The following is a 19,466-nucleotide window of genomic DNA, read 5'->3' as shown; positions in this document are numbered from 1 at the left end:
TAAAATTATTAAATTAAATTAAATTAATGAATTAAATAAAGTCAACCCGTAGTCGTGATCATATCATGGAAGGCAAGGTCGAGAACTAGGATCGTATATAATAGATAAACGTGACTAAAATATAAAGGGAATCCAAGTAATAATGAATAACGTTGGCTCCGGGGCTCAACTAAAAAACTCGACCGAATGGTAATGAATAAAAGCTACTCACGGGGATCCCGTAATGGAAGTCTTTAAACATATATATATATATCTATATGAGGTCCGTGAGGTGCGTGACAGAGGGGGGGGGATCTTAAAAGGGTCCGTGACGTGCGGGACCAAGAGGGAGAAGCCCGTACACAACTTAATATTAAATAACATAACAAGGTACCACGGAACGAGTTGAAACTCCCCGCCGATCGTCAGCCAAACGAGCGACGGAAAGAAACGACTACGACCGGGTAGAGTAGTGGGGAAACGTAATGTACGTTAATGAATAATAATAGAATGCCTCACAGAACAACGGGAACCGCCCGTGCAAAGCGGATGCCCCCGGGAGGAGTACATAGGCGCTTATAAGATATCGGCGGGAGGAGGCTAGGAGTAGGTTGGCTCCGAGACGATATCAGGTATACCAACCTGCCAGACCCACGAGTGATATGATCATGTGGAAAGATTAAAACACTATAAAAAACATAACACATGGTAAATAAGAGAGGAAGGCATGCTGGATGATAATAATAATAATAAAATTAGCTATACAGTGAACCCTCGTTTATCGCGGTAGATAGGTTCCAGACCCGGCCGCGATAGGTGAAAATCCGCGAAGTAGTGACACCATATTTACCTATTTATTTAACATGTATATTCAGACTTTTAAAACCTTCCCTTGTACGTAGTACTGTTAACAAACTACCCTTTAATGTACAGAACACTTAATGCATGTACTACAGTACCCTAAACTAAAACAGGCACAAATATTAAAGGCGATTTTATATCATGCGTTTCCTAAACACGCCAAAAAGCACAATAAAAAATGGCAACCAATGTTTTGTTTACGTTTCTCTGATCATAATGAAGAAACAAACGCATTTACTGTACACATCTGTGTATAGGTTAGTTTTTGCATCGATTATATTGATTATTCAGTACAGTATATTGATTTTGTTATTACCAATATGTATATATATATGGGTTATGAAAAAAATCCCCGAAGTGGCGAATCCGCGATGGTCGAACCGCGAAGTAGCGAGGGTTCACTGTAAATCAATCGTAAAACAAACGAGGGCGCGAACAAGAGACAGGAAAGAACAGGCCTTACGGCGCTAGGAGTAGGCAGGGCTACCAACAGAACACAGGGTCAGTGAAGTGCTAACAAAATGAAAACTAAATTGTAATAACTGACTCATGAAAGCCCCTCGAACTAATGCAATCATACGAAAGACGTTAAAATAGTAAGCGAGTCCGTGGCGTGCGAACGTAAATAAGCTAAGATATGATATGTGGAAAAGAACGCCGATGGCGATCAGGCATGCCAACCTCCAATATACGCACATGAATATGAAATAACTGTTATCATAAAACAGGACAATATAAAATTGATACGGTGTGTGAACCGTGGAGATCCATAAAGTTCACAACGAGAAACAATCAGTATGGAGGACTAATTGAAAATCGTTAGAACGAACTAGAGAGAGAGAGGAAGGAACCTGTCCCGAGGGAGACCCAGCAAGGTCGTGAATAAAAAACTGAATAATATAAACAAAAATGGACAAGGCCCCCTCCAAAATCTCAAAACTCATAGCTCTGGTACTTAACTTAGATGTAGTGACAGTGGAGTCGGACATCTTGAGGTAAATCCAGAGAACAACCAGCGAAATTCATACACAATACAAAATATTGTTAACAAACAGCGTGCTATTTTAGAAGTGACGTCACTGGCGTGGGTTGGTTAGTAGTAGTACGAGGTTGAACGGCGCCTCGCTGTTCGGGGATTTTGACAGGAGACATCTAAATGGTGCAAGGCCTCTGGTTGTGATTTATCCCGCCCCAGTATTATATCGACACCTTATACAGGTGAGCGAGCTGGGTTCAACCTGGCATTCCCATGCAATTTTTTCTCTGGTAATATATAGCAGTTATATACCTTAGAAATGGTGCTATAGAAGCATTTCACTGGGCGACACGGGTCGGAGCCCAGAAATAGAATTATAACAATTACAACAATTATAATTATGTAATTCATCTAAGAATGTTCACTAATAAAAGAATGAATGAACCCTGAAGGGAAGTGTTCTACACAGAGGCTGAAAAGTTAACAAATACAATTAGATTTCATTAAAATAATTGAGACCAAATATACAGAGAAGCAACTCAACCCGCAACGGGAAGGAAGTTACCGTAATACGTAGTAGTACAGTGAACCCTCGCTACTTCGCGGTTCGACCATCGCGGATTCACCACTTCGCGGATTTTTTCCATAACCCATATATATACAGTAATATATATATATATATATATGTATGCATGTATTTATGTATATATGTAGGTATGTATATGTGTATACATATAAATAAATATATATATATATATATATATATATATATATATATATATATATATATATATATATATATATATATATATATATATATATATATATATATATATATACACACACACACACATATATATATATATATATATATATATATATATATATATATATATATATATATCTATATATCTAAAGTAGGAAGATGTGATGTAGTTCTAAGGGAAAAGTATGGGAAATATGTCTGGGTAATAAGCAAAGCTCTACCTCCAGTTTGTTTCTACATTATGATCAGAGATAAATGTAAACAAAACATTGGTTGCCATTTTTTTTATCGTGCTTTTTAGCATGTTTAGGAAATGCATGATATAAAATCACCTTTAATATTTGTGCCTGTTTTAGTTTAGGGTACTGTAGTACATGCATTAAGTGTTCTGTACATTAAAGGGTAGTTTGTTAACAGTACTACGTACAAGGGAAGGTTTTAAAAGTCTGAATATACATGTTGAATAAATAGGTAAATATGGTGTCACTACTTCGCGGATTTTCACCTATCGCGGCCGCGACTGGAACCTATCTACCGCGATAAACGAGGGTTCACTGTACTGTAATCAAAGGGTGAACGACCTCGAGAGAGAGAGAGAGAGAGAGAGAGAGAGAGAGAGAGAGACCGTAGGCAAACTAAACTCCCATGTTCCCTACGCTGATAGTCCAAGTTCCCCGTAGGGAAGGAGGAACAGTGGGGAAGACAGAATAATAAACAAAGTCCAGTGATGACGATTCCCCACGACGCCCGCCGAAGGGAGGACCGAAGGACCAAGGGAGAGATCGGGACCCATGAAATGTCACCGTGGGGGCCTAGAACCACATGGAGAAGTTGTCGTACACTACACACACACAGCACAAACACTGAAAAGGAAACTTACTGTATTTCTATACTCAAATATATACATAAACATAAGAATGTTTACATATATATTAAGTATAAGAAAAGTAAGTAATTAAGTAAAGACAAAACATTAATGGCTGCCATGCGAGGACGGGACAGAGACGTCTGCCCACCGTCCGAGCCAAAAGCGAAGTGAATCAGTTCACTGGTGTGTGAGGGGGGAGGGGTAGCTAGCTACCTCTCCCCTACCCCCTCGCTAGCTAGCGAGAGGGTAGTTAACCCTCGTTAAAAATCTAATGGCTCGCCATTTCAGCTACGCCGAAAGTAATACCCTATGTAAATAGCGTGGTTTGTATTTCGGTTACGGAACAAAATTCTTTTAGAGAAGGAATGGAGATCCAATAAACAACAAATACAACTTAAGAAATATGATAATAAAATAAAAAAAATCTAGGAATAATTTGTACTTTTAGTTTATTGGATCTCCAGTCCTTCTCTAAAAGAATTCTTTTTATTACAGAGTGACAGTGCCCTGCACCCAGCAGGGATTATAGGCAAGATGAAGTTGTCAAAAGAAAAGGTACTCAAGACCTGTTTTGTTGTTATAACTTCTTCCCGTACACTGATGACTGATTTAAGCATGCCCTACTATATTGTAATGTAATTAAGATTAAGAGCAAATGAAACTAGATTATTCTTATCACTGACCAATGTTGTCCCATCATAGAGTAATTGCTTTTTTATATATATTGACACGGAGTTTCCATGGATAGTGTTTCACATATTTGACTGCCTTGGCAGAGATGAAGTAGGAGGGTATCCGGTGGAAGATGCAGGAGAGCAGGCCTTGATGGTCTTACCGGAGTCAGCTTTACCCTTGGGGAAGAGACTGCGTCTGAGACTTCTCTCTCCCTCTTCAGGGCAGAAGCAGCAGCCATGGTTCCTTGCAGGTCTACTGCAGCTGTAAGATGCTCTAAAGAGCGGCCAAACAGAACAGGTTTGAAGGTTTGTACCCCTGCCCTGACCATGGCACTGAACCATCACTGCTAACTGACTGACGCACTGTCAGACCGATCCCCTGAAGGGAAAGGGACCGAAGGTTTCCTGCGAGGAGTCTCCGCTTTAGTTGGGTCTGCCTTAGAGGAAGGCAGTTTCAGGATCTTAAACCCTTCTGTGGATCCCCCTTTCCCTTTCCCCGGCGGTCACGCTGAAAGGCGTTTGCGGCGAGGGGAACGAGGCGATGGTGACCTGTCAATGGGAAGTTCCTTTGCCAGGAGAACCTGTTTATGGCCACTGCGCGAGTGTGCAGGTGAGAGCTGACGCATTGGCGAGCACTGGTACTGTGAGCGCAAGTGCGCAGAAGAGCACTGGTGCACCAGAGAGCGCTGGTGCACAATAAGGCGCTGTGCAGAGTGTTGCGCAGTCTACCTAGAATGTGCAGTAGAGCGTTGGCATGCAGTAAGTCGCTGCACAGTGTGTTGTGCAGTCCCCCTAGAATGTGCGCGAGAACGCTGGCGTGCAGTTCGGTGCTGTGCAGGAGGTTGGCGGAGAGCAGCTACAGGAGAATGTAGGTGCACTGGTGAGCTGGAGAGCGCCGGCGAGGTGGAAATTGCTGAGAAAGCTTCGGCACTGGAGAGCGCAGATATGTAGTGGAGCGCTGGAGATCGCTGGCGCTTGTGCTCAGGAGAGCGCTGTGGCTTGGGAGAGCATTGGCGAGTCGGAGACCGAGGTTGCGCAGAAGCGTGCTGAGGTTTTGGTGAGTGCTGTTGCACAGGAGAGTGCTAACAAGCTCGGGCTGGAGAGCGTGGATTGGCTGGTGAGCGCTGGTGAACTGGCAAACTTTGCTACCTAGAATGGCGAGGCTGCGCTGGAGAGTGCTGACAATCTTGAGATCGCTGTGGCATTGGAAGGCCCTGAGGACAAGCAGGAGAAGGTTGTTGGTCTAGTGAACGAGGAAATGTTATAGAGCGCTGACAACTGGAGCGTGGGCGCTCAGTAAGGTGTGAAGGAGTAGGCTGACGCTGACGTGATGTGGAGTTGTCTCGATGTGGGCAGAGCTGGGTATTACTGTACTTACCGTCAGGGTGAGACATTCCTAACGGCATGCGCAGCTCAACATTACCGATTGCCAGTACATACGGAGCTTGATGTTCGGCCAAACAAGAACCATTATATTCATGGTAAAACATTTTGAACAGAAAATATATGTTTTCCTGTAGTAAATAATGTGATTTCACCAAATTTAACTTCATTTCAATCACAACCAAACAGAACACCACGAGTTAGCTGTACTGTTTGTTCTGTTTGTTTGCAATTGAAATGGTCACATTCGGTAAAATCCCGTTCTTTACTACATGAAAATATATATATTTCTTTTCTAAATGATTCCCATACGGTTAGTTAAATTTTACTCAGATCTGTTTTAGGGCATTGTAATCTTTGGAACAATTTGTATTGAGCCAATTTTTCTTTGAGACGAGTTGTCTCGGAACCTTTGTATATCAGCGGCCAGTTCCTCGCACATTGAATAAAAACGGACATCAACCAACAAACCTAAACCCCTAACCTAACCTACAACCCGTGTCCTTACCTACTTACCTAACAGGAAGGGGGGCTAAGGCCCCTTGCAAACCCCCTCACACTGCCGTATTCTAAGTTAGAAATAATAATACATAAAGTTGGCTGCTATCATACATATACTGTACCCCAATCATGTTCTTTACTACAGGAAAATATATATTTTTTTGTTCGTAATGATTCCCTTACGGTACATAAAACTCTACCCAGAGCTATTTCAGGGCGTTGTAATCTTTGGAACAATTAGTCTTCAGCCAATTTGTCTTTGAAAAGAGTTGTCTTGGATCAAGAATAGTCCTGAACCAAACCTTCCACGGGGCCACATTATTGTTCCACATGATTAAAACTGTAAACACAACCAAAAAACAACAAAAAATCATACTATTTCACGTAAAACGAAGCCCTAATGTGCCCGGCAAACCGTAGGGTACATATGGCTGTAGAGGGCCTACTTCTTTCGGTATCCAGCAATACTAAGCCTAAAATATACACTTCTCAAGTCCAACTCTAATGTTGCCCTCAACAATTTAGTGATTAAAATCTGCGTGATCTAGTAAATCATATCATATTCACCTAATTCCTGATATATATACTGCATATATGACGAAACACTCTCTCGTGACGTCTGGACGGTATGGATTGTAAGTAAACACACTTTCAAAGATCAGATCAGATTCAGGTTGAGGCTTTGCCTTTGCAACGGCGCCTCTGTGTCTTTTAGTTTTGTGTGTTCCTTATTTTCACTAGTTTTTCTCTTTTCATCCACATTTTTTGTAGTACTCTTTTCTTATTTTCAATATTTTCTTCACAAAAAAGGAATTTTCCAACTGTTTGTGCACTCTCTTCTTCGTATGGTTGTTGTAGCTCAATTGCTTTTATTCTTATATCACTAAACTGTGGACAATATAACATAAAGTGGTTAGCATTTTCTTCTACATCACAGAATACACAGTTTATATTTCCATCTTGGTGTCTGTTTTTTATATTCAAGCCTAGTGAGTTTGTCCTTGCTCTGAATAATAAAATTGACGAAAATGTGTTGTCATACACTTCCTCCTCCTTGATTTCACTTTTCCAGTTTTTATACAAAATTAGACTCTTCTTGCACTCCATTTCACTCTTCCATTTGCTTGTGTCCCATTCCCTTGTTCTCTTCTTTATGTCCTCTTTCGTACATCTCTTGACATCTCTCATCGCCATCCCACATTCCTCAGCATACTTCTTCACATGCATCCACCACTTCCTCTCTTTTTCTTCCATATCATTGACTATTGCTGATAGTAAATCCTTTTCTCCCTTATAAATGCTATTAAGGTACCTCAGCTTTCCATCCATTACCCTTGTTTTCATACCAGATGCTCCTACATCCCCTCTCAAGGCTACAATTGCTGTATTCTTTACACCCCCTAACATCCTCTTATACACTCCATTCTCTATTCTTTGCAACTTTTCTATTTCCGTTTCCGTTAAGTTAATTACGTTTGTTCCATATAATATAGAAGGCAGTGCTACACTTTTCCAGTATGCTTTCCCTATCATTATCTTATTACAACTTTTTTCTATGATCGAATATGTAAGATTAGCTAGCTTTTGCGCCTTAACTATCATTTCACTTTTCTGTGTTTTGAACATATTCCTACTATCATCTACCTTGATACCTAGGTACTTAATATTGCTTACTACTCTTATTCCCTCTATATTATCTGGTTTTTCCTTCATATTATATATAAGTACACTACTTTTGTCTCTATTTATGTCTAAACCACACTGCTTTCCTATAACTATCACTTCCCTTATGTTCAATTCAGCATCCTCTATATTCTCAGCAAGCACTAGGACATCATCAGCAAAAAATAATACTACTAGCTTTATAATATAATTTTTAAAACCATTACCTTCCTTTTCTACTTGTTTTATAATCTGATAAGTAATTAATTTGAATAATGTTGTAGAGCCAGTACAGCCTTGCTTTATTCCACTACTTACGTCCAATTTTTGTTCTACTCTTTCCCCTATGTCTAACGTAGTCGAGTCTCCCACATATACTTCTACTATAGAGTTAATTATACTAGTATGTACTTTATATTGCTTTAATGTTTCTATCAGCGTGTGGTATCGTGTAGTCCCATGTAGCTATGAATAAAGGGCAGTCTCTACCTAGCACCCAAGCCATCAAGACCTGTCTTTTAATCACTGCAACCTCTTGCATATTATATCATGGTGGCAGCGGTGGGAACGCAACCCACGCCATTCCATCAACAAACCCGGACCATAGAGACACTTTACATACCTCTCCTGTCCGTAATAACTGAGAAGAGGACTCATAATCAGCCCAAGTTTATTACCAGCGGCCGCAGATGACACCATTTTCACCCAACGGCAACTGAACAAAGACTGTCATACCGGCCCAGATAACAACCGTACATAACTTATATCGTCAGAATATGGCATAGAATGGACATTAGTGCACTGTGATTACAGTGAGAATAGTGAAGAAAGTTGTGAATAGATTACTTACAAGTATTTTGGCCATTGTTATCCGCGCACTACTTCATAAAATGAGCCAAACAACGACGTACATTCAGCAGTGTAAACAAAACTGAAAACCGTGCCGACTACCAGTGACAAATTTTTGTAGTGATTTCCATATTCTTATTATATGTCTCTTTTTGTGAACCGTAAACTGTGTTATTAATCCAATCACTATCTATCTATTGTGTAACACTCGAAACCAAATCCAATCATGGCCCAGCCTAAATGCCCAAGTATGGACTGGGCTCACCAGCCCCTGGCCGAGTCATTTCGTGCATTCAAGGCGCGCATGAACTTATACCTCGAAGACCAGGAAGTCACAGACCCGGGCAAGCAAGCAACTAAAATCAAAATTGCCCTCGGCGATGAGGGCATGAGGCGTATCTTGGCGAGCGGCCTCACTGAACAGGAGCAACGTGTGCCGCAGAACATATGGAGGCTTATTGAAAGTGAGGTTGATGCAACGGTCAAAATAAATTTCCGAGTTCACCGCCTCGAATTTGCAAATACCAAACAGAAACCTGCTGAAACAATCAGTCAATTCCTGGCCAGACTCCGTGAAAAAGCGACAAAGTGCGAGTTTGAAGACAGAGAACTCAACGAACGACTTATCGAAATGACCATACTACGAACACAATTCGAAGAATTTCGGAAAGAACTCCTAACTAAACCGAAGGGCTATGCTGTGAGCAACGTTCTAGAGAGAGGTCGGGAATACGAGGCCATTGCGGCCTCCACGGCATCATTACGCTCCATACAGATGAGCTCTGAGAACACAAGTACAAGCCATACCAACGTGGATGCAATTCGAAGGGAAAGCAACGAGCCACGGAACAAACTACAAACCACGGACAACCCCTGCTGGAACTGTGGGCTTAGCCATCCCATAAGGTCATGCCCCGCTTACAATGACAGATGCAGTGGTTGTGGCATCAAGGGGCACTGGAAAAAGATGTGCCGCAAAACTGATGGAGGAAGAACAATGCCAGGAGACAACATGCAACAGACACAACGTCAGAGCAAGACAAGAGGGCGCTCCTACCGACGGCCGAATCGGGCTCCTAACCACAGGCAACACGAAGTCATGGTTAATGAAAACCCTAATCTTGATGAAGAAACAGATTATATGCCAAACTTCGACATGATAACGATATCCGACATAGGAGTGGCACTGAAACGAGAAGCATTCTCAAAGCTCATGGTCAAGCATGAAAACCCCCCAGCCTATGGGCCCCTGAAACTCAAAATCGACACAGGTTCCGGTGGCAATACGCTGCCCTTGCGGACATACAAGCAAATGTTTGGTGATGCACCCACCAGCCTCGTACTATCCCCAGAACCATCAGTAAGACTAACATCATACAGTGGCGACAATATTCCCTGCCTAGGGTCACTAATGCTCAGCGTCCGCAAACTCAGCAACCCAGCATTCTCGCAAGAAAAGTTCTTCGTGGTTGATGTGTCTGGTCCAGCCATACTTGGCCTTCCCTCATGCCAAAAACTCGGTATTGTGGATATCAATGTCAACGACGTTACTGGAATACCTGAGCAAGTAAGCCAACAAGGCCCTATTAGGTCAGTCGAACAACTAAAAGCACAATTCCCAGCACAGTTTGACTGTATCGGCAAACTAAAAGAGCCCGCGATGCTCCACCTCAAGGATGACGCGATACCTTTCTGTGATCCGCCCCGTAAGGTGAGTATCCACCTGAAGCCCCGCATCAAGTCCGAGCTTGACGCTATGGAGAAAGAGGGGGTTATCAGACGCGTAACGGCACACACAGACTGGTGTAGCAGCCTTGTGTATGTCACAAAACCCGATGGAAGCCTACGGATCTGCCTGGACCCCAAGCGGCTCAACCAAAACCTCAAAAGATGTCCCCACAAGATTCCCACTCTAGAAGAGATCAACCCGGTATTCTCCAAAGCGAAAGTGTTCTCCAAGCTAGACGCCAAAGCAGGCTACTGGAGTATACCGCTACACGAGGACTCACAACTACTGACAACGTTCCGAACACCACACGGCCGGTATTGTTGGACAAGGCTACCATTCGGGCTGAATGTAAGCCAGGACATATTTCAAGCCAGGATGGACTCCATCATCGAGAATCTCCCAGGTGTTGTTGGCATCGCTGATGACGTGGCAATATGTGGGAAAGACCAGTCGGAACACGACAAAAACCTGATGGGGTTCATGCAGCGTGCAGCCCAACACGGACTCAGCCTAAACTCGAAGAAATGCTCCATTTCAAAACCAGAAATCGAGTTTTTCGGAACACGCTATACCAGCAAGGGCATGATGCCAGACCCGTCAAAGGTACACGACCTGCATAGCATGCCGTCACCCTCCAATAAAGAGGAACTACAGAGATTTCTGGGAGTAATGACTTACCTCAGCCCCTATGTACCACATTACTCAGCTCAGTCACAAAGACTTCGAGATCTGATCAAGGAAGATGTGCCCTTCCAATGGGAAGAAGACCATGAATCCACCTATCAACACCTGAAACGCCAAATAGCACCATCAAGCACGCTGTCTTACTATGACCCAACTCGACCCGTGACTCTTGAAGTCGATGCATCGCAAAAAGGCCTCGGGGCGGCCCTCATCCAAGATGGGAAGGTAATAGCCTTCGCCAGCAAAGCCCTGACACCAACGCAGGCAAATTACAGCAATATCGAGCGAGAGGCCCTTGGACTAGTACACGGTGTGCAACGATTTCATACCTACCTATATGGAAGAGACTTCGAAGCTGTCACTGACCACAAACCCCTCGTTAATATCTGGGAGAAGCCACTTATCAGTGCCCCACCTAGGCTACAACGTCTCTTCTTGAAACTGCAGGGGTATGACATGAGGGTCAAGTACAAGGAAGGACGAACCCTTGTACTCTCCGACGCCCTATCACGCCTTCCTAACCCACAAAATGACAAGGAAATCCCTTTGGATACACGAGTGGATGGACTGGAACTAGATGACATCGACGTGGTATCAGTTGCACTCATAAAATTTGGTCCCCAGATTTTGGAAGAGGTCCGCCATAGGTCTGACACCGACCCAGTGCTGCGCACTCTCAAGCATACTATCATCGAGGGTTGGCCTACCTCAGTAAAAGGCTGTCACCCCGATATCCGCCAGTTTTTCTCATACAGAGAATGCCTTGCCGTGGAAGACGGAGTCATATTCAAAGGGCGACAAGTTATCATCCCCAAAGAGGTCAGAGGCCGGGTATTGGACCAGCTCCACCGGTCCCACCAAGGGATCACAAAAACACAAGCCCTGGCACGGGAGTGTGTATTCTGGCCCAACATTGCAAAGGATATAGAGGACAAGGTCAGGGCATGTGACATATGCCAGAAGTACCAGCCCCAGCAAAGTCCTAGTGAAACCACGCATCATGACATTCCCCCAATGCCCTGGTTCAAAGTCGCTTCGGACATCTTCCAAATTGGCCACAAGACATATCTGATCACAACTGATTATTTCACAAAATTCCCGATAGTCACCGAACTAAAAAACCTGTCATCTGAAAGTGTGGCCAACCACCTCAAATTCCTGTGTTCGCTGTTCGGATGCCCCAAAACCCTGGTCTCAGACAACGGACCTCAATACACGGGAGCAGCCATGAGGGACTTCACAAAAGCCTGGGGTATTGAGCACATCACATCAAGCCCACATTACCCTCAGTCCAATGGCCTCGCGGAGCGCGCAGTTGGAACATGCAAGGCGATTATCAAAAAATGCCTTGAGACAGGCGGTGATATGCATACTGCATTACTCCACTTACGGGCCACCCCGATCGACAATAAGACAACCAGCCCCGCAGAGCTCATGTTTGGTCGCCATGTGACCACTGACCTACCAGGCAGATACGAACCACATCTCGCACACATCACGACCCGCAACCACCTCCAGGACCGCCTAGGACCAAATCGGACACAACGGCACTTCACAGACCTCCAACCCGAACAACCAGTCCGAATATTCGACAAGGCCTGCCACACATGGGTGCCAGGCAGAGTGCTACGTAAGTCAGAAGAACCCCAATCATACATTGTGGAAGCCCAAAACGGAGCGTGTCTCAGGAGGAACCGGTCCCACATCCGTCCGACACCGCTCGCGACAAACACAGAACCGCCCAACACCCGGCAGCAGGCTCCAACATCATCAGCACAGCCTCCACCACGACCCGCCGATATATCGCTGCCGCCACCTAGTGAGACCGAAATAACCCACCAAAGACCCGCAACTAGTGATAACTCTACAGACCCGACAGCGGTGTATACCAAGTCAGGCCGGCTGGTGAAAACCCCATCCAGATATATTGAAAGTAACGCAGTCACATACCGTAAATTCCCATAAAGTGTTAAGTTAAATAATAATAATATACAACTCCCCCCCCTCGTTTCATGACCAAAAATTCTGAGAGGTCGTTACCAGAGTTTGGAACTTAAGAAAAGTTATCAGTCTCAGGACTGATAAGTGATTCAGAATAATGAATTTTATTTGAAAATTTACGAGTCTCGGACTGGAGAACAGGCTCCATTTCGAACACTCGTTACATTTGCATCAGGTTTCCATTTTGTTTTAATATATTTTGGGTATTGTTGTTCTTTGCATAAAAAAAAAAAAAAAAAAAAAAAAAAAAAAAAAAAAAAAAAAAAAAAAAAATTATAATTTGCCATTTATTTTCATATTTATGACTGCCCTGCTGTAACCAACACTATTCTGACCAAAGTCTGCAAAGATAATAGCTATTATGTTTATAGTATTATCCACAATCACAAATTGTACTATGCATGTTTATTGTGAAAGGATAAAAACAATGGAATACGTTTGAATATGGAACTTTCATCGTTTATTTCTTTGTACTTATATGCCAGATTAGTTATTATGTGTAATCAATTCTTTGTATGTGATAAGGGGGATGTGGTATCGTGTAGTCCCATGTAGCTATGAATAAAGGGCAGTCTCTACCTAGCACCCAAGCCATCAAGACCTGTCTTTTAATCACTGCAACCTCTTGCATATTATATCACAGCGCTTCCCTTTTTATGGAATCGAAAGCTTTTTTGAAATCTAAAGAGGCAACTATGAGTTTTTTTCTTATTTTTGAAAGTTTCTTCGACCATGTATTGTAAGATGAATATATTATCCTCAATCCTTCCTCCCTCTGTAAATCCCGCTTGAACATCCTCTATGGCATTATTACTTTTTAGATGTCCTTCAATTTCATCTTTTATAAAAGCCATGTATATTTTATATGATACATTTGTGAGCGCTATTGGTCTCAATTCCTTTGCTGTTGGTTTGTTTTTCTTTTTTAACATTTTTGTTCTGGATTCTTTCCAGCTTTTGGGTTTTTCTTTGCTGGCTAGTTCCTCTTTGTAGCAGTTCACTAGCGTATTCTTACATATATCACTTATCATCATTGCTTTGTAATATTCTGGCTCTAGTCCATCTGGCCCAGCTGCTTTACCTTTCTTTAGGAGTTTTAGGCATTTTTCTAATTTACCTTTATTCATTTCAGCGGAGGGCATGGGTTTAATTTTTCCTTTAACATTTAGTACAGCATTGTAATGCTCCCTTAGATGTTCTGGTATACTATATTCATTTACTACTATCATGTCGTTTTCTCTTCTCAAATTATCCAGGTATTCACTCTCCTTCTCCTCATTCCAGATCTCTGTTATTCTATTTTCATGTGTATTGTAGACTGTTTTCCAAAATTTTACTAATTCTTCTTTAGCCTCTTCATCTGATAGTTTATTTCCTCTATCTCCATATAATTGTATTGCCTCGCTTTTTATTTCTTTGCTATTTCTTAATTTGTTTATGTTTTCCCATAGTTTATTGTTTTTATCATCTCTTATCTCCCTGGTCTTCTTTTTCTCATATAACGTTATGCTATCTTCCACCAGTATTTGTACTTCTTTCTTCTTATGGTTGTATTTTTCTTCTAATTCTGTTTTTAACCTAATATCTTTTTCATTTCTCTTTTTTCTATTAAGTTCCTTTCTTTCCTTAATCTTTCTCCTTATTTCCTCAGTTACCCAAGGTTGTTCTTAGGTCTTCCCTTCATTTGTTACCCTTCTCCTATATGTTTTAGCCAAATTTTCTTGTTTCATTTCTGTCATTATTATGTTTAGCTCTTCAATGTTTTTTACATCCTTGCTAACAAGTTTTCTCTCTATAGATTTCACATATTCGTCTATATCTTTTGTGCCATTGCTATAATATGTAATTTCTTCCCACTTCCCTTTATTGTAGTTATTTTCTCTATTTGTTTTTACTTCCAATTCTACTGTTATTAAGTTGTGATCTGATATATCTAATACTGTTTTATCAAATGAAATCAAAACAAAAACATAACGTACTACGAGCGTAAAATTATTTTATAACATATTTATATTCGATTTGGCTTTTAAATCTGTTTTATTTAATCCTATATAATATTTTTTTATAATTATATTATATATAATTGCGCATATATTCTGTATTTCATAATGAATTAAACCAGATTTCAAGTTCTTGAATATGAACTATGAGTGTAAAAAAATTATCCTTGGGATCATAGTAACTGATATTTATGCTTTTTACCATTTATATTTACTTCTTTTTGTTTTATAAATATATATTTTCCATATAGTTAGAGGCAAATTAATATGAATTAATCTTTAGTGAAGGCCCATGGACAGACTACGAGCCTAAAAGCAGTTGACAAATTTCAAAAGTGAAAAAATGAGAAAATATACATTACCATTTCCATCTGCTCTTACACCTATTGATGCTAAGGGGCTCGGTTATATTTCACCAGTCGTCTCTATCTCGAGCCTTTAAATCAATACTTCTCCATTCATCTCCTACGAGCGCAGATCCAGCAAGTTAAAAAGGGGGAACTGTAAGCCCCCAAAGACTATCGCAATTTTAATCTATTTAAGAGCAATTTTGTCATGTATCTGAAATCCTTTTCTCTTTATAATTGCATTTATAACGTGAATACGCATTAGGCGATAACAGCATCCCGATAATACACACACACACACACACACACACACACACACACATATATATATATATATATATATATATATATATATATATATATATATATATATATATATATATATATATATATAAATATATATATATAAATATATATATATATATAAATATATATATATATATATATAAATATATATATATATAAATATATATATATATATATAAATATATATATATATATATATATATATATATATATATATATATATATATATATATATATATATATATATATATACAGCAGTAATCTTTACGATAATACTTTTAATGTATGATTATACGTTCCCGGGAAACCCCATCAGCTGACTACCTCTGAGTTATATTAACTCATCGAATTGTAATTAATTTCCCCACGAGAGAGAGAGAGAGAGAGAGAGAGAGAGAGAGAGAGAGAGAGAGAGAGAGAGAGAGAGAGAGAGAGAGAGAGAGAGAGAGAGAGAGAGAGAGAGAGAGAGAGAGAAGGATGATCTCAATCTTCCTCATCTCTTTTACTATATTCTTCTTGTAGCAACTATTGAACAGATGTTGATTATTGTCTTAATTTAAGTTTCAAGCTTTTCGTAAATTCCAAACTTTATATCATGAAAATTTTCTAATTTCTTCATATTAGACATTTGCTCAAAGAAAAGGCTTGTTTCTATTTCTTTGAAGATTTTCCCTTTTTTTCATCGTTTTCATTTTATCGAATGTACTATCATTTTATATATATAAAAAAACAGTTTACCTTGCCAATTAAAATGATTTAACTTCAATACTCACCTAAACAGCCTATGATCGTTTGGAACTAATATTAAGATTGTCTTGGAAATTAATTCCCTCCTCACTAAAGTAAACTTTATAATCATAATTTACGTAAACTATTACACTTTACCAAAGCATTGAACAGTTACAGCAACCTAGCATTGCTTAATCAAATATCTAAGGACATCAAGTGATGAAAAATATATATAAAAAAAAAGTAAAACCTTCATCAAGTCGTGGTGCCACATGCTATAGTTACATTAAAGGAGCCGAAATCCTTTAATATGTGCCACCGCCAGGTTTGCACATGCAGAAGTCACCATCCAGGAAACACAAAATACTGTAAGGAAAAATCAGCCTCAGATATTGGTTTTAGTTACATATTGATTTATCTTTATTTGAAAGCCTTTTGTGTCTTCCTGGGGGACCACCACTACTGCCTGAAGGTAATAAACTCACCACTTTATGTTAAGATCCAATACGTAGGGCCAGAGTTGATCTGGCTTTGGTAGTATGCTGTTGGAGGTGGCTTCTTGCCATGCCTAAAAAAACATTTTATGATATCAAACATTTGTTTCCTTTCTAGTGAAATGTCCTTTTTCTAGAAGAGTTGCTTACCATAAATAGAAAATCTATTCTACCCATACCAAGTGAGAAGAAGCCAATGAACATTTACAGTGCAGCTCTTCTAGGGGGACACTCCAAAATCAAACGATTGTTCTCTGATCTTGAATAACGCAATAGCCTCTTTACCATGGTCTTTCACTGTCTTGGGGTAGAGTTCTCTTGCTTGAGGGTAAACTTGGGCACACTATTCTATTTTATTTCTCTTCCCCCTTGTTTTTCTTAAGTTTTTATATTTTATATATGAAATAATAATAATAATAATAATAATAATAATAATAATGATAATAATAATAATAATAATAATAATAATAATAATAATAATAATAATAATAATAATAATAATAATAATAATAATAATAATAATAATAATAATAATATTAAATAGTTGAAAAGCCAACAACACTCATTCCAGTGTGGGCAAAGATCCCTCATTTTCCTTAAACCATTTGTATTTTACTTTTCCCCGACCACCGACCCCCCCCCCCCCCCACAAATATGGAGTTGCCAACCCACAATCAATGATACTCTCTTGTTTTGACAAAGATGATCAAACAGTAAGCGAACAATGTACATTGTGAAATGTGAAATGTTCCCGAATGAACATCATAAAGCGACCGTGGAGGTCCTGTAGAGAGTAGGGTTCCCCAAGGTGGGGTTCCCCTGCTGTATGGGACCAGATAAGCAGCCCTTAAAGTAAAGTAAAGTCAGTCATTCCTGACACTTTCATCTGAGACTGCTTTAAAAGTTTTTTGTCCGGATTCTAAGGTTTAAAGGCCACTCATCAATGGCAGAAGCAAGGGACATTAATAATAACCTAGCAAGACAAAGCTCCAGAGAATTGCCATATATACATATGATCAGCACCAAATGCCCTCTTCACCAAAGCTAGGACCAGGGAGAGTTAAGGAATGGTAGACCTGTAGGTTCCCCAAACCCCCATCCTTAACTCTCAGGGATGGTGAGGTTGCAGACACTACAAGAAACTATCGTGCTTGAGCAGGTATTGAAAATCTGTCCAGCAGATCGCCTGGCAGAGGGGTTTTCAATAGACATATTCCCTAGTACTATCACAAAGGGTTTTGGTAGCATATTGGAAATGTCACAGCCTGGTAATCTGCTGGACTGGGATTTGAGACCAAGACAGTGGAAAACCATGGTTCAGAGTCTATGGCACTACCCAAGAGCAAAGAATAATGGTTAGATTTTGGAGTATCCTTCACTTGAGAGCTGTTTACCATAGCTAGTCTCTCTTCTACCAAGAGAAAAATAGCCACTGAACAATTACAGTGCAATAGTAAACGCCCCTTTCAAAATTGCTGGAATATGTCATTCTTGAACAACTAGTTAGTCACTTTTAAAGATTCGAAGCATTGCCACACAACCGTTCAGCATACAGACAATCATATTTCATTTGCTGTTGTAAATGATCGGCTGGAAACGATGGATGTAAACAAATCTGGTATCTTGATATTGCCCGATCTTGTTGGTTGGTTGGTTACAGATTGCCATGCCTATAGCATGACACGGGCTCTTGTCATTGGACAGCCCGTAAGAGGATGGATCTGTAAAGAGAACTCCGAGGAGTAAAATTGGATGTTATTAGGAGAAAGGTTGGACTTTGAAATAGAGTGTGGTATTGGAGGAATATAGGATGAGGGATTTAAAGGAGGGATTTGACATGACATGGAAAGGGACGGAAAGCAACCCGAAAAGGAGACTACTTTTTAGGTCCACGAAATGAAAGGTTTTTAGTTAGAGAAAAAGTTTTGATAGTAGCAAGTCCCAGCAAGTAGGAGAGACTGTGAGAGGAGAGAAGTTTTTATCTGCAGTCAGAGAGAATAGGAGAAGGAATAAGCAAAATGTTTATCCCTGCTCTGGAGCTGGGTTGATGAATGGTTGCAGGAATTGCAGGAGAGTGGGAGTCGAGGTCGAGGTTAAGGACAGGACTCTGGTAAGGATCTGGATGGCAATGGGAATGAGGTCGGTCAAGGTGAGGGACTCGATTTGTTGAGCCAAGGTTGTAGGTTGAGGAGGGGGAATTGCAGGATGAGGAGTTGAAACAGCTTGCTGCTGGGTTGCAGGTGCAGGCACAGGAATGATGGATGTCTGGTTTTGCTTTGCAGTTGCAGGAGCAGGAACAGTGGTAGGCTGGCGTTGACTTCTTTGGCGAGGAGTTCACTGGTTCTTGGGTTTTGGCATCGAAGCTGGCATGTTGTTTTTGGGAGGATTAGTGCCCTTCATTGCAGCAATTCTCCTTAGACTTTCAGGGCAGCGCTTTTTCCAGGCGTGATGAGGTCTGGAGCAGTTGCAGCACTTAGGGTGAGTTTCTTGTCCATTCTTGTGGGCCTGTATGCAGATCTCAGTGTTGTGACGTTGGCTGCAGACACCACAGAAAGCAGGGCCTTGGCAGTCCTCCTTGTGATGGCCGTAGCGTTGGCAGTGGTAGCAACGAAAAGGCTCTGGGGTGTATTCTTGAACTGGGTACGTCCCCCAGACTC

General features: G+C 40.8%; 1 long non-coding RNA gene across 1 annotated transcript in view; it reads right to left on the bottom strand.

Annotated features, from left to right (window-relative positions):
• The window catches only part of LOC137646095 (uncharacterized), a 32,993-nt gene extending 26,138 nt beyond the window's left edge, over positions 1-6,855 (bottom strand). Inside the window, exon 1 of the long non-coding RNA XR_011045388.1 lies at positions 6,576-6,855. This is a non-coding gene — a long non-coding RNA (uncharacterized lncRNA). The remainder of the gene's footprint in view (positions 1-6,575) is intronic.
• Positions 6,856-19,466: the final 12,611 nt, after the last annotated feature.

The sequence above is a fragment of the Palaemon carinicauda genome, chromosome 8 (genome assembly GCF_036898095.1).
Source record: "Palaemon carinicauda isolate YSFRI2023 chromosome 8, ASM3689809v2, whole genome shotgun sequence".
NCBI lineage: Eukaryota > Metazoa > Arthropoda > Malacostraca > Decapoda > Palaemonidae > Palaemon > Palaemon carinicauda.
Note: the sequence above shows the minus strand (reverse complement) of the source record. Positions and strands in the feature narration are given on the sequence as shown.